Consider the following 14,014-nt stretch of genomic DNA (forward strand, 5'->3'; position numbering starts at 1 on the left):
ACACAAAAAGTGAAGCCTAGTGTAAATGATGGACTTTTAGCTAATAATAATGTAATAATAGAGGTTCATCAATTACTACATAGGTACCACACTAACTTAAGATGCTAAAATAAATATTGTATTATAAATAATAGATGTAAAGAGTGTGTGAGTAGGTGTGGTTATATAAGATATAGGGACGTACTACGTAAGACAGTAGCATCATAAGGAAGGGAAGAGAATGGATCTATACTGGGGAAAGATTGATGTATTTTACGGGAATTCAGTCAGTATTAACTTGAAGTGGGTTATCAGTTAAAAACACGCGTTATAATACCTAGCACAATCCAGAAGAATGTAATGGAGAAAAGAGGAAACAACAGCGTTCTTCAAACTACTTGGTAGAGTCTCGTGGTGCTGTGGGTGTTATCCATGGGAGTGTGGGGCCTTTCACTAATCACACTGGTGAGAAAATTAAGAAACTGCCAAAAGCCACAGGAACAATTGGCAGCTAAACCCAGGGGCACGTAAAAAGCAGGTTTCTCTGGACTCTGCCACACTTTTCTGGGGACTTACTGGGGGAAAAAAAATCCTGTAAATCCTTGTGAACCTTGATTTATGATTTTCTATGGGGTAGGGAGAAGATGAAGCCAAAACTGTCACCAGAATTTAAGATGTCAACCTAATTATCAGTGCTTCCAGGTCTCACACGTAATGTATTTTTTTAAATTATTGGGCGATTTTTCCAACCCCATCCGACACTCTGGATAACAGCCGCTCCTCCAAAGTTCTCCATAACGAGCTTACGTTTGAATCAATGAGATGGAATCTTCTTGAATATTTGTTTTTTCAACTTGCAGCTTTCCTGTGCTTGATTCTTAAATGCTTGGTGTGAGAACAGGAGCAAGACTTCTGAGCGCTGCTGTAGTAGAATATGTGAGTAACAGAGGATAGTGAAAGCTGGTGATTTTGAAAGTCCTTTAATATAAGATGTTGCTTGCCGGCCTCCCAATGTGCATTTCCTTTCTCACCAGGGCCAGAGATGAACACCCTACACACACCCAACCTTACAGCCTTTCTGGGCATATCTTGGTCTCCGAAGTCCTCACCATGTCCTACAAATGTCCCTGTTATGTGTGGAAAGTGGAATGCAACGTGAGTCCCGCAGCACCCACTCCCCTTCAGGCTGGTCACCCTGGGGACATGCTCCCCCCACCTTACTGTTATTCTTGCTGGACCCCGGCAAGAGCTTGATTAATGTATTTCCATTCAGTAGAGAGGGAGAGGGGGTAGGTTGAAGGAGAGGGAGAGAGGGAATCTTAAGCAGGCTCCATGCCCAGAGTGGAGCCCGACACAGGGCTCAATCTCACAACCCTGAGATCAAGACCTGAGCTGGAATCGAGAGTCTGCCGCTTAATAAACTCAGCCCCATATTTGCAGCCTTTTGGTTGAGTGGGGCCAAATGGATTGCATATTCTACATTACAAACACTCCCCAAGGCTCTGCACCTCACACTTGGGGTCCTAGGTGGGGTCCCTCACCATCTCTTACCCAGACATCGTAGTGGGTAGCTCCCTGATCAGACTTGATACCTCTGGTCTCATCCCCTCTGAACCCAGCCCACACACTGGCCAGAGTTGTTGATTTAAAACTCAGACCTGGCCAGCTCTCATCCCTGCCCAGTGCCCTCCAGGGGCTCCTGCCACTGTGATCCACACTGCTCTGTTGAAGGTACCAGAACTTTCATGGTCTCCCTCCCCGAACAGGTGGCCAGCCCATTGCTGCAGCCTTACCAAATCCTCCCTCAATGCTGATTCATGGTTCTTCATGCACATCCCTTATGGGCATTGTTTTCATCCTGTTGGTGAGGAGGGCTTTCTGTCTCAAGGTTATGAGGCTGGCCGTGCACACACGTGGTGCTGGACAGATAGCTTAAGAGTCACCTATACTCACAGCCCAGCCAGGCCAGGGCTGCCCTGGGAACAGAGTGAACAACGTGTTTCCAGTGGAGGTTGGCTTCATCGTATCAAGAGGATGGGGTGACCTCTGGCTCAGTGGGAGGATGAGACTAGACTGTTTTGCTTGAACAAGTCCTTGGGGTCCGAGATACACAGGAGGTACACCTGCTCCCCTTGACGAGGAGGGTTGTTTGGCCTGGGAGCAGAATGGGGAGGGGAACTTGCAGTTGGGGCATTTGGGGCTTTCCCTGTTCTGCCAGATATCAAAGCAGTACTGATTTTGGTCCTGATTTTAGACCCCATGTCACAGCATGCTTCCCCATCGCCCCTCTCCCATTTGCTCACTGGGCTAACTCCTGCTCAGTTCAGGCATCCTCTCCACCAGCAGGACACTCTCCCTGACCTCTCTTCTCCAGTAGGCTCACTTTTCTATCCTAAGGAACCCACGTCGTACCCTCTTTCCCAGAAATTTAAAACATTCCAGTTAATGTTCTCTTTTCTCTAGAATATAAGCTCCTTGGAGGCAGGGACTCTGCAAAACTTAACTTGTTTTTGAATCCTTAGCGCCTGTCCCCGCTGCCCTGCAAAAAAGGGATGGTACATTTTAAAGCTATAACTCAAAAATTTACTTTTACAAAAGAACAAATTCACTTTTACTAAATTTTATTTTTTAAAAAGATTTTATTTATTAAAAAAAATATTTTATTTATTTATTTGTCAGAGAGAGATTACAAGTAGGCAGAGAGGGGTTGGGGAGGGGGCAGGCTCCTCGCTGAGCAGGAAGCCCGATGCAGTGCATGATCCCAGGACCCTGGGACCATGACCCGAGCTGAAGACAGACACTTAACCCACTGAGCCACCTAGGTGCCCCACTTTTACTAAATTTTATAGTGACAGAAAAAGCAAGTCAGCTGGAGTTCCTCAGGGGAAAGAGGCAACAGTGGAAATGCTAAATGCTACAAGAAGACTGAGGGGGGAAGTGTTTAAAAACTGTTTTGAGAGGGCGCCTGAGTGGCTCAGTGGGTTAAGCGTCTGCCTTTGGCGCAGGTCATGATCTCAGGGTCCTGGAATCGAGCCCCACATTGCGCTCTCTGCTCAGCAGGGAGCCTGCTTCTCCTCCCCACCCCACCTGCCTCTCTGCCTACTTGTGATCTCTGTCAAATAAATAAATAAACTCTTAAAAAAAAAAAAAAGCTGTTTTGAGAATACATCCCCTCCTGCCTTCTCTTCTTCACAATGTTTAGTTCGACTTTCCTGGAACACCTGCCCACCACATGCATGGTGATTTTGCTGCCTCTCTCTTCAAGGCATGGGTTAAGTGCTGGTCAAAGAGAATTTGTAATTCTAAAGCACTGTTCCAAATCAGCATGCTGGTAGCCAGTTCACATGGCCAGGAGCTGAGCTCACCGTCAATATCATACAGGTACAGGACGTTTGGGTATCAGCCACAAATGTTGTTCTCAGGTCAATGAACGTTGACTCAGGTCAGGGAATCCAGGACCCCTGGGCTGAGCCATTTGGAGTCGGTACCTCCAGAGGCTTTCAGGTGGGAAACAAACACAGGGACAAAGCTGTCCATAAACTGTCCAACATCTCGTGACTAGTCAGAGGCTCTAAGGATTCAAAGCTAAGTGTGCCTGGCTCCCGAGACTGGCTTCCAGATCTGGGCTGGGGAGGAAAGCAGAGAGAATGAACAGGCTGATGCAGAGGGTCACAGAGATCAGAGGGTACCAGCCAGATGCAGACCAAGAAATCAGGGATCCCTGCATGTCTCAGAAGATGGGCAGGGCCCTGAGCGCCTGCTCACAGACTGAACCCGGGAATCACCCAGCATCTTGGGCCACACCGGGACAAGCGGAGACAAGTTTTGTTTGGCCTGCGCTGTACTTAAACCATTTTTTCCCCAATTTTTAAAAATTGCGGTAAAAGACCCATAACAGTGACCTTACCATCCTAACCATTTTTTTTTTAAAGACTTTATTTGTCAGAGAGAGAGAGGGCACAGGCAGAGGGAGAAGCAGGCTCCCCACTGAGCAAGGAGCCTGATGTGGGACTGGATCCAAGAACCCTGGGATCATGACCTGAGCAGAAAGCAGATGCTTAACCGGCTGATCCACCCAGGAACCGGCATCTTAATCATTTTTAAGTGTCCAGTTCAATGGCATTAAGCACATTCACACTGTTGAGCAACCATCCCTACCGTCCAACTTGTAAAACTGAAACTCCATCCCCATTCAACAATCAACTCTCCATGCTCCCCTCCCCAGTCTCTGGGAAGCCATCCTACACTTCAGAGAATTTCTACAAATTCAAGGATGCTAAACTCCTCATGGGAGAGGAATCAGACCCTGTTTGTCTTTCTGGCAATGGCTTATTTTGCTTTGCAGGGAGTCTTCAAGGTTGTCGGTGTTGTATTGTGCATTGGGAATAGGCTTCTTTTTTAAGGGCTGAATAATATTCCATTACTCATTCTTGTGTGCCCATTCATCCATCGATGGACACTCGGAGCGTTGCTCTGTTTTTGCTAATATGGAAATTCTTCCATGAGCACAGCGTACAAATATCTCTTTAAGACTCTGCTTCCAATTCTTCTGAGTCTAAACCCAGAAGTGGCATTGCTGTATCATATGGTTGTTCTATTTTTAATTTTTGGGTGAAGAACTATGCTGCTTCCCACACTGGTTGTAATTGGATCTTCCCAACAACACACTGCAAGGGAGTTCCAAGGTGTCTCCATTTTTGCCAACACTTGTTATTTTCTTTTTTTCTCCGCTTTTTAGTAATAGCCGTTCCAATGGGCATGAAGAGTTGTCTCCTTGTAGCTTGAGTCACGTTTTCCTAATGATTGGTCAAGGGGAGCCCCTTTTCACATGCTTATATAACGCTATATTTTTTGATCGCTGCAAACATGAAGAAACTGAAAATTTCACAACATCACCGACTGAGCCACCCAGGCACGCTTGGCAGTTTCACAACTTCAGATTCCTGGCCTCTTTGGACAAATTAAAAGATCCGGCAAAGTTGTGCACTCATTCCTAAGAGGCAACAGTCAGCCCCAGGGGGCGGGGCTTCTTTCTGGAAGGGGTAAGCATTCTCCCGTTCAGCCTATTTCTGCTGCTCCCTGTGGCCTCACCTGGGGGATGCAGGAGGTTGCGGGGTTCCCTATGGGCATGTTCAGCATTGCCCTCAACTTGTCTATGGGTCCAGATCTTTAGGTGAATGACTCATCCCAAGCCAGCCTTATATGTCCTCTGCCAGCCCCCCTGGAAAACTACTGGGGCAGCTCTAGGGAAGCACATGGGACTTGGGCCTTCACGTCTTCCCCATATGCTTCTTGTAATCATCTCCAAACAGGAGCCAAACGGTTATTTGCTAAGCAAACAATACAGAGGAAACTTCCCCCATAAAACTTAAATCAATCAAGAATCTAGGTGTGACTAGGGAGTGACATCCTGAGCCCAAATGATCTGGGGAGAGGCCGCCAGAGGGCTTTTTAAAATAAAGAACAGTCTGAGTACCGCAGAGCCAAGCACGCAGCCCATGTTCCTGGCATTATGCTTTATGGGCCCCGTACTTTTTGAGTAAATGGCAATGGCTTGATGAGGCTTTCTTGAACTGTCAGAGCCTGGAATACCAAAGAAGTTGCCAGTGTGGGGTGCCTGGGTGGCTCAGAGGGTTAAAGCCTCTGCCTTTGGCTCAGGTCATGATACCAGGGTCCTTGGAATTGGGCTCCCCTGCTTCCCCCTCTCTCTGTCTGTCTGCTTCTCTGCCTACTTGTGATCTCTGTCTGTCAAATAAATAAATAAAATCTTTAAAAATAAATAAATAAATAAATAGACCCACAAAAAAAGAAGTTGCCGGTGTGGAACTTGTCTATACTTACATCAGATAAATCAACGTGTGAGAGTTTTGCTAGGTGACTAACGCCCTAACTATGCTCCACGGGAAGGAGCCCAGGGTCCTCTATGCTCCCACGACTGGCAGCCAGTACCCAGAGCTCAGGAGAGCAAAGAAATTAGCCAACTACTTATGGCAGAAATCTCACCATTTTGCAAACATAGGCTAGCCCCAGACATGCTTCAGCGGCTGGGGAGAGCAGAATAAACTGCAAGCTGCATTATTATTGTAGTATCAGTATGTTTGCTGAGTACCTACATGAAGCCCCTCCTACGGGCCAAGCACTCTCCTAACTCTCGTCCATATAGCATTAACTCCCGGCAGGCCCTTGAGGTCATAATCGGATTCACAGTCTGCGTGCTTGTGTAAAGGAATTGCTATTGGCTCACCCTGCCCGCTCAGAACACTGTTCCAGAAGCACATCTCTCCCCACACCCCTCTCGGGTTCCTGCACTGTGTTCCATGACACCGCGTGGTGAGTGCCACTCTAGGACCTGGCAGCGTGGCCTCAGGGTGTGGCTGAGGTGGGGCGCACAGGTGTCCCTTCCCTGGGGTGTGGGGGGCCCCCGGGTGCCCACAGGCTACCCGCAGTGGGCTGTCGGCAAGTTTCAGAGGGATGAGTAAGCCCATCCAGGAGCTCTTCTGACTTTCCCCTCTCTTGCTCCATGCAGTGTGCCTTCTTCATACTTTGGATTAACATCTTTGTAAAACACATTACCGTTTTCCTGCCCCCCCCTTTTTTGCTTCTTCAAGTGCCAATTTTTTTTTAGCAGTTTTGATGGAAATTTTTCTAAGATAGACATTTCCTTATGTTTTTTCCCCCCAGAACCGCTCTGAGAAACCTTTATTATTAATTTTGAAGGCGCACACAAGCAGTTCAGAGGTGAATGAATCTACATTACCATCAACCTGTCCAGATTCTGTCAGTGGCGACGTCTTCTGGGTACTCCCTACCCCCCCAGCCAGGGATCCTCTGCCTGCCCCAGTCCTGAGGCATATCCCAGACAGGATATGGCTTTGCTTCTAGAGAGTTCTGCATCTGAAAGAGACAATGTTTGAAATAACATCAGATGTCTGATGTCTGAAAGAGAAAGTTGTTTTTAAACATAATTGCCCTACTGTTATCATGTGTAATAATTAATCATAATTTCTCAATATCATTGTATATCTGGTTGTGTCTAAATTTTCAATTATATCACAAATTGCGACTTTAAGTGGTTTTGTTTTTTGTTTTTTTGTGCTTTTTTGTTTAGATAGAAGGGGCAAGTTTGGGGCGCCTGGGTGGCTCAGTGGGTTAAGCCGCTGCCTTCGGCTCAGGTCATGATCTCAGGGTCCTGGGATCGAGTCCCACATCGGGCTCTCTGCTCGGCAGGGAGCCTGCTTCCTTCTCTCTCTCTCTGCCTGCCTCTCAGTGTACTTGTAATTTCTCTCTGTCAAATAAATAAATAAAATCTTTAAAAAAAAAAAAAAAAAGAAGGGGCAAGTTTATTTAGTAAATTCAGGACTGCTGAACTTTTACTTTTATTTATTTTTTTTTTAGTATTTTTTTTTTGTTTATTCATGAAATGCAGAGCGAGAGGCAGACACTGAGGGAGAAATAGGCTCCCTGTAGAACAGGGAGCCCGCTGTGGGACTCCATCCCAGGGATCCTGGGATCATGACCTGAGCCAAAGGCAGACGCTTAACCAAGAGAGAGTTATTTGTCTTTTTCCTGATGCCTTGAGATTATCATGTAAAAGATCAGTCACTGTTTGTTCCCTGCTGTGACAGGAGCCCTTTCAGTAGGCTTGTACACCTTCTTCTTCTGTTCTGCCTCTGCTCTTAGGGCCACCGCTCACCCCACACGGGGATGGTTGGGACCTGGCTGCCTGCAGCCACCCTCCTTCTCCCCACACCCCCCAGCCAGCTGCAGGCTGTAGGCACTGCTTACCAGACTTGGAGCCCACCCACTGTGGAGGGAAGAGGGAGAGACTGTGCTACCAGCCTTGAACTTGAGCCTTTGTGCAGACTCTGAAACAACCCTGGCTTTTTACCGCCTGCTGTGCTTCCTCCCTCCAGTGGTATTTCTGACTACCTGGCTCTAGCTGGGAGAGGTCTGTGTGGCAATAAGGAAAAGCAGCTAACAGCATTGTTTGTCTGAATACATTTTGTCCAGAATCCTATTTTCAACAATCGCTACTCTTTTGAAGCTATCAAAACAATAGCTTATGTTTAATTGAGCATGTAGGATACGCCATGCCCTGTTCTGAGCATTCCACAAAGATCTCCTTCAATCCCACAACCACCCCATGACACAGGTCTCCCTACTGGACTGCCATTCTATAAATGAGGACACAGAGGCAAGGGGTCTGTTCCCTTGTCCTGGGATGCCTGGCCAGCTGATGGCAGCCGGCACCTGTACTCAGGAGGCTGGCCTCAGAGCCCAGCACGCGCTGACTAGTACTCCGTCCCTTAATTAATAGTCTAATAGTGCAGAGAGATTCAAGAATGCTTGTTTCCTCCTCCCAAAAGAACGCTTGTTTCCGTCATTCTCTGGACCTTTAGATGAATAAATTAACTTCTCTCTTTTACTTACTATCAGTAGATGGAAAGCAAATTATATTCCCTGAGCAGCATTTTCCTATCCTCTGTTGAAATTGAAGACTGTTGGGATCACTACAAGCCATACGAGGCCTCTTTTGAGCTATTCAAATATAGGAATTATTTCACCATTTAAAAAATTTTCAGTTTTCAAGTTCACTACCCCTGGGAAGAAGTGAGTTGGTATAAACTCCTGGGAGACCAGTCTGACACAGTTTCCTAAGCCGATCACAGTCATAGCCTGTGAGCCCACAAGTCCATGTGTAAGTTTGTACATTCAAGAAAGATAAGTGCCTAGAGCCACCCAAAGTCACGGGCAAGTATGTTTTCACTATTTCTGCTTGTACCATCCTCCTCCTGGAAACAGCGCCAGTGTCCATCACCAGGAGAAGGGGCAAATTGTGGTTTGAACACTTAACCCTTAACTCATATGTTAATGTTACTTCCTTTAATTGTCATAACAACCCTTTGAAGGAGGCAGTTAGCGTACCCATTTGACAGATGAAGTGATTGAGGCCCAGAGAGGTTAAATAACTTGACCAAGGTCTCCCAGCTGGTGAGTAGTGGAATGGCCGGGCAGGTGCAGTGAGGAAGGTCAGTGTGGCAGAGGGACCAGCGCCCAGGGAAATGGCTGTTAGTGGAGAAGCTGGGCTCAGACTAGCTGGGGGAATGATGACTCGGGATCCTTAGGTTAGCTATCCCCGGGGCTCCAGAAAGGATGTCTTAGGACCCAGCAGAGACCCCTCTACGGGTGGGGGTTGTGAGGCAGGACTTAAGTCTCAGTGTGTCTGGGAACAAGGACTCATCCCAAATCCCTGGCCTGGTCCTGCGGAGTCATCTGCCTGTCGGACTTCCACTTTCACTAGGCCTGCCCAGAGTGGAAATCTTCCTCCCTAGCTCCCACTGGCTCTCTGGCCAAGTGGCAGCCTCCCAGAGCCGCAGCTCTCCGGGACTCCTTCTCTGCCGCCAGCACTCCACGGGGATTCAGCGGCCACATTCCAGCATTAGCACCACCACCAGCTGCCTGGGAGACTGGGGCAGCTGACTCTGTCATCTGGGAACGCTGCACAAAGATGCCAGGACAACTGGGCTTCAAGTGCCCATATTGGGCATCTAGTAGATGCTCATTAAGTGTCAGCCAACTTTCCCTCCTTAATCGCACCCGGGTGCAGGGGGCTGCCACTGGGTGGTAGCTCGGCGCTCTCACCTTGAGGTCTGGGCTGGTCAGCTAACCCATCCCTTTCCCTTAGACGGGGTGGTCACTCGGCCATCTGCCAGAGCACATCCACGATCCTAACTTTGGATACAACCCTGTCATTCCCCTGCTTAAAACAATTTTCCGTTCAATTTTATGCTGGTGGGAAGTCAGGCCATGGGACCCGGAATAGAGAGCTGAGCCATTGGCGCTACAGACACAGACTTCCGGGAGAGAACCAGATCGCCTTGCGTGGGTCTGCAATGGATCCTGGAGGAAAAGTAAACGTGATTCACTTACAGGAGAAAATAGAATTATCAGTAATTGCAGGGGAGGTGGCTGCATATCTGGGAACCCAGGAGAATCAAATGAAAAACAAATAATAAGAAAATTTAGTAATGTGGCCACTTGCACATTTTTTTTTAAAGATTTTATTTATCGCAGAAAGAGCACACGGGGGGAAGCTGCAGAAAGGGGGAGAAGCAAGAGGACCCTGACATTTAATATACAAAAAGCAATTGGTTTTTGATGTGCAAAGGACCAGGTTAGAAAATACAATAGAAGAAAAATTCCACTTACAAAAGTCACTGAAGTCAGAATACCTGGGACGTAAAGTCGATTAAAATGAATCTAAATAAACCAAAACTTTAAAACTTTAGCAAGAGTCTTTTTTTAATTGAACAAATGGCGAGACATATCCTATTTTCAGATAGAAAAGAATTGCATTATATTTTCCCTCTGAATTTATCTAACTTAACACAATTTCAATAGAAATGTCTACTTTTAAACTAGACAAGCCGATTCTAAAGTTCATAAGAAAAATAAAATATGCAACTATAACCAAGAAAATTCTACAAAAGGAAACTAGCAGGGGAAACTGTCTCCTCCAAATAATAAGAGGCATTATAAAACTATACTTAATAAAGAAACTTGAGAGGCACCTGGGTGGCTCAGTCAGTTAAGCAGCTGCCTTTTGCTCAGGTCATGATCTCAGGGTCCTGGGATGGAGCCCCTCATCGGGCCCGCTGTTCAGCGGGGAGTCTGCTTCTCCCTTTTCCTCTGCCCCTACTCCCTGCTTGTGCTCTCTCTCTTTCAAATGAATAAATAAAATCTTAAAAAAAAAAAGAAATTTGGAAGAACATATGAATGTACAGATCAATGGAACAAATTAGAGAACTCTAAAATAGACCCAAATATATATGGAAAGGTGGCATTTCAAAGCAGTGGAAAAAAGATGGATTATTCAATAAAGGGCTTCAGGACAGCTGAGTGCCAGCTGGAGCCATACCTTACTCCTTACACCAAAGTCAGTTCCAGATGGATTAAAGTACTTTTAAAAACATAAAGTACCAGAAGAAAAGTCCAAGGTTGTTTTTGATCATCTCCAAATAGGGAAGATCTTCCTAAGTAAGACATAAAATACAGAAACCATAAAAGAAAAGACTGCTATGCTTATATACAGAGTCTATTTAGGGAAAAATACTTATTTAAAAAGTTTTTGAAAATGAAAAACTTGGAAAAAAATGTTTGCTTCTCGTACAACAAAAACGCAGTTACCTTAATATATAAAGAGCTGTTATTTAAAAACAAGAAGAGCTGGTATGTATCAACAATCCAACCACCTGGAAAAAAATGAGCAAAGGACAAGAACATGCAGTTTATAAATGAAAAGACACTCAACTGGGGTGCCTGGGTGGCTCAGACAGTTAAGCGCCTGCCTTAGGCTGAGGTCATGATCTCATGGTCCTGGGATCGAGTCCTATGTTGGGCTCCCTGCTCAGCAGTGAGTCTGCTTCTTCTTCTCCTTCTTCCTCTGCCCCTCCTCCCCAGCTCATCCTCTCTCACTTTCTCTCTCTCTGAAAGAAATAAAATCATATTTTTAAAAAAAGTAAGAAAATGTACTCAATCTAAGTTATAATGAAAGGAATGAAAATTTCAACAATGGGAGACACCTGGGTGGCTCAGTGGGTTAAGCCTCTGCCTTCGGCTCAGGTCATGATCCCAGGGTCCTGGGATCGAGCTCTACATTGGAGGGATGGAGGGAGCCTGCTTCTCCCTCTCCCACTTCCCCTGCTGTGTTCCCTCTCTTGCTATACTTCTCTTTGTCAAATAAATAAAATCTTTAAAAAAGAAAGAAAGAAAGAAAGAAAATTCCAACAATGGGACAGCAAAATTTAGAAAGATCAGTAATTTACATTGGAAGCGTGTAGGGAAGAGTCACAGCTGATGAGAAGTCGATGGCTATGATTTCTTTCCAGGGCCATTTTGCATTATTTGTCAAAAATAAAAATGCATCTACCCCTTGACCCAGCAGTTCTTTCTTGACTAATGGTTTACTCCACAAATATACCTGAGGGCAAAACCCACTGAATTTTTCATAGCATTAGATTGGAAACAGTTGAAATGGCCTTTTAATAGGCTGCAGGGCAACCCTAGAATTTTAGAAGGAGGGTTGACAAACTTTCCCTTAAAGGGCCAGATAGCATTGTAAGCTTTTTGGGCCAAAAGGCAGAATAGAGGTTATTATGCAGGTATCACTTTAAAACTATTCTCAGCTCAGGTATGAAAACACATGGGGTTTGGTCTCTGGCCTAGAATATCCGCGCAAAGAAAAGCTATCCAAGGTATGATGAGATATGTCTAAATATCGATTGTGTGGAAAAGTCCCAATGCATACATTTTAAAAAGCAAGGGATGGGGGCTGTTTCCATTGCTGGCTTTTTCCTGCAGGAGCTGTGTTTTGAAGACAATGTCTGGAAGCTGCTACCTTATAATTGCTGGCCACCACGGTAATCCAGTTTTTGAAATGGAATTTTTGCCAGCTGGAAAAGCAGAATTCAAAGATGATCATAGCTCATCTGAACCCGTTCATAGCTCATACTGCTCTCGTAGATGAGTATGTGGCTGTCCGACAACACGGGCTTGAAACCTGTCGACAAGCTCAATGAGTGGTCTGTTTCAGTGTTTGTTTCTGCAGGTCGTATGAGATTTATTATGCTTTGGCATAATAAATTTATTAGATTATTATTAACTAGATTTATTATGCTTATAGATTGTTGTTATTATTATTAAATAGATTTATTTATTATTAAATAGATTTATTACGCTTAGCCGAGAAGAAGGAATAAAGAACTTCCTTATGGATGTCTATGATTTTTACATAAAGTTTGCAATGAATCCATTTTATAAACCAAATTCTCCTATCTGACCAAGAGCATTTGACAGGAAAGTTCAGTTTTTTGGGAAGAAACACCTTTTAAGTTGAATGCAGAAAAATTTGGAAATAACGTCACTACAGTGGGGTCTTCTCGGGAACATGTACATCATGAGTAACTTGATTAGACAGCATGGGAAAGTTTCGCCTGTAGTCTTAATTTATCTAAACCTAATGATATTCCTTATATGTTTCAAAATGGAACATTCAGTTTCTTACGCTTGTCAACAGATCAATAGTTACTTGTGAACAGTGTTATTTATAAACTCTTGATAATCTTGAAAATATCTTTATTCTAAAAATTAAGAATGAGCTTTTGGGGGCGCCTGGGTCGCTCAGTGGGTTAAAGCCTCTGCCTTCGGCTCAGGTCATGATCTCAGGGTCCTGAGATCGAGCCCCGCATTGGGCTCTGCTCAGCAGGGAGCCTGCTTCCTCCTCTCTCTCTCTGCCTGCCTCTCTGCCTACTTGTGATCTCGATCTCTCTCTCTGACAAATAAATAAATAAAATATTTTTTAAAAAAAGTTAAAAAAAAAAAAAAGAATGAGCTTTTGACTTTACTCCTTCAGATAGCTTGATCTTAACGTCACAATGTAGAACCAAAGGTCATTGTCATGATTTGGGTAGAGAGATTTAAAACTAAACGTTTGTTTCTGCAGTAGGGAATGAAGCTGATAGCACATTCATGGGTTTCTATACATCTAGAGATGTTATAAAACCATATAGGAGCACTCCCCAAAAAGCTGAAGTGAACAGCTTTTGCAGTCCCAAATGCCACATGCCTGCCTCTGTCAAAGACTGGGAATGGTGATTCTGCTATAAATCAAGAATCCTGGGTCTATGTTTGTAAAATGGGAGGCTGGGACCGAAGTGACGGGTTATGTTCTTATATTGCCTTTCTCTGTGACGGTAAACTAAAGATTACGTGAACCTGTTGATAGTTATGGATACTAGTACCAAGTTGTAATTCTGGAATTGTAAACAAAAGTTTATATTCCCTTAAAGTTTGCATTCTTAGCTTTTAGGCTGTACACAAGGGGGTGGGGAGTCTCCTGTAACAGGTGGGATCTTACTGTGAACTAGTAAATGTCCATTTAAAAACAAGTACTATAACCAGATATTTTCTGTGCTAACTGTGAGCACGGAACTTTATTCCATCTTGAATAACTTCGGCAAGTAGTTCTAAGATGGGT

General features: G+C 44.9%; 1 pseudogene; it reads left to right on the forward strand.

Moving 5' to 3' along the window:
* The first annotated feature begins 12,358 nt into the window (after window positions 1–12,358).
* On the forward strand, window positions 12,359–12,874 carry LOC132022656 (trafficking protein particle complex subunit 2-like; annotated as a pseudogene).
* The last annotated feature ends 1,140 nt before the right edge of the window (window positions 12,875–14,014 follow it).

The sequence above is a fragment of the Mustela nigripes genome, chromosome 7, assembly GCF_022355385.1.
Source record: "Mustela nigripes isolate SB6536 chromosome 7, MUSNIG.SB6536, whole genome shotgun sequence".
In the NCBI taxonomy this organism is placed as follows: Eukaryota; Metazoa; Chordata; class Mammalia; order Carnivora; family Mustelidae; genus Mustela; species Mustela nigripes.